The sequence below is a fragment of the Crinia signifera genome, chromosome 11, assembly GCF_055691185.1.
Source record: "Crinia signifera chromosome 11, ASM5569118v1, whole genome shotgun sequence".
Taxonomy (NCBI): Eukaryota; Metazoa; Chordata; class Amphibia; order Anura; family Myobatrachidae; genus Crinia; species Crinia signifera.
In genome coordinates, this window is record NC_139227.1 from 68997204 (window position 1) to 68999797 (window position 2594).

Below are 2594 nucleotides of genomic sequence, written 5' to 3' on the forward strand. Positions count from 1 at the left end.
GTCTCCGTGTGTCTGTCTCCTGCTGATGACGTTGCCTGGCTCGTTTCTCCGTTGCCAAGGTGACGCATCACTGTATAGGAGCGTCTCATCGGGTTCCTGATGCCGGCAATCGCCTCACCGGCCCCCAGTCCAGCACAGAGCTACAATATAGCAAAATGAGACATTAAGCATTCTGGTCATCTTAATTGTACTTAATTGTACTCAGGGCAGGCGACGGGGGGGGGGGGGGGGGGTCAAGGGGGACAAGCGTGACGGGCCCCAGATGAAGGGCCCCAGAGTTTCCATACCCCGGCACAGCCACTGCCTGTACTAGCTGGCCTGTCAGTGACCCTTGCGGCCCAGCCGTCTACTGTGCACCATCTATTTTTGGCTGAGTTTGACTGACTCACTGTGTGCCACTGCCATCTACTGTGTGTGCGCCCTGCCACTTGGCGCGCAGAGCCATCTACTATGTGTGTGAGCACGGCCTGGGGCCGCAGGCACACAGCCGTAACCGCCACTGGTGCTGTGGCTCCTGTACTTTTACTGCACATGCGCGGGTCGTCTGTTCCGCACTCTGCGAAAGACCTGCCCTGCCTGCTCGTAGTGCTCAGCATTCTTTTGTGAAAGTGACAGGCAGCAGGAAGCAGCAGCCAGGAGCCAGCAGGACTGAGAACGAGAGAAGTCCACACCTGAAAGCAGGATCTGGAGCAACAAAAGGTTAAATGAGGCTCATGCAGAAGAGCGTGGTGTGGATTTGGGATTAGGGGGGGGGGGGGGGGGGCAGAAATATCATTGTACAGGGCCCCAAGATTTCTGTTGCTGGCCCTGATTGTACTGTAGTTAGCCACAAAAAGATGGTGGGCTACAGAGAGAGATAAATGAGAGCTAAGGTAGGGGTTAGTGGTAATTGTGTGCTGCCACCCAAGGGATTAAGATACTCAGTGTATTGTGAGCTAAGATTCCTATGTCACAGAAGGCACACTGTAGTTGTGAAAAGGAGATATAAAAAGTTTAAATTTAGCAGGCACATATAGATACAAATGAATACATAAAAAAAATGAATATAATAGCTGTATAATTATACATTTAGGATCACGGAGCACCAAAGCATAATGACATAATGAATAAAATACCATAAACAGTATTACATACTAAGCCATTATTAGATTTATATCAGCAATTGTTTGATATATGATAAACTGTACTGGAGTCACAGAAAAAATTGTAACCCCAAAGTCTCATTTAACCCACTTGGAGCCAACATATCAAAATGACCTGTACACAATGAAGAGAACTTTTACTGGTCAGCTGAAGGGGTAATCCATCTTGGAGACCTACCCACTTCTCCCTATCATTAGGGGTACCGTACGGCACCCCGACAGTTGGGATTCCGACAGTCATTCCTCCGACGTCGGAATCCCGACTGCTCCCTCGAGGGGGTCCACGACCCCCATAGAGGGCGAATAAAATAGGTGGCGAGCGCAGCTAGCCACCATGCCCGCAGCGTGGCGAGCGCAGCGAGCCCGCAAGGGGCTTCATTGCGCTCCCCACGCTGTGCAGTCGGGATTCCGACGTCTGAGTAATGACTGTCGGAATCCCGACTGTCGGGTAATTATACCACACCCATCATTAGCACACCACGCTGAACGGAATCCTGAGAAAAACGCTGAGGCTGTGGGATTTAGCCCAATCCCTAATTGGATATCAGGGTGAGCTACAAACAAGGGAGTCTTGAGCTCTTGAAATCATAGAGCATTGGGAAGAATCGGTCCAAAAACCATCGCATTACAATTCCCTCTAAAAACATCTGTGAGGAGGATCAAGGATGGTAATATTTCTATACCCTTAATCAGCTGACACATGACTTTTAAAATATAATTTACCACTAAAATCGTTGGAGAGACTGAGCCCTATATATATATATATATATATATATATATATATATATATATATATATATATATAGTCATCTCTTTTTTTATTTTGAGTTTTTAATTGTATTGTATTGTACATTATATATTATATCTTATAATCTGTGATTTAATCAGTAAAAATTCATAATTGTTATACCGTCTCAAGTGGGTTTTTCAGCTAGCGCTGGTACAACAAAATTCTTTTTCATACCTTCATATTATTAGGGACTGAATATCCCTAGTACCGGCTGCTGCTAATTGCGCACCACACATACAGGTTGAGTATCCCCTATCCAAAATGCTCGGGACCACGAGCATTCCGGATAGGGGAATATTCCGGTTTTTGGAATAAATTGTTTTAGCCATACTTACCTGTCCCCTGATGGTGTCCGGTGGTCCCTCGGCGTCCGCGCAGTCCCCAGGCGTCCACAGCAGGCCTCCGGCATCTTCTCCTGGTCTCCAGCGGTCCCAGGAATGCATTGCGCGAGTGTGCGCGTGCACCGGTGACGTCACCGGCGCGCGCGCACACTCGCGCAATGCATTCCTGGGACCGCTGGAGACCCTGGAGAAGATGCCGGAGGCCTGCTGTGGACGCCCTGGGACTTGGTAAGTATGAAAAGAGGGTTAGGGGGGGTAAAAAAAAAAAAAAAATTCGAATGATTCCAAAAACCACGGTTTTTGGAATAATTCGGATAATAG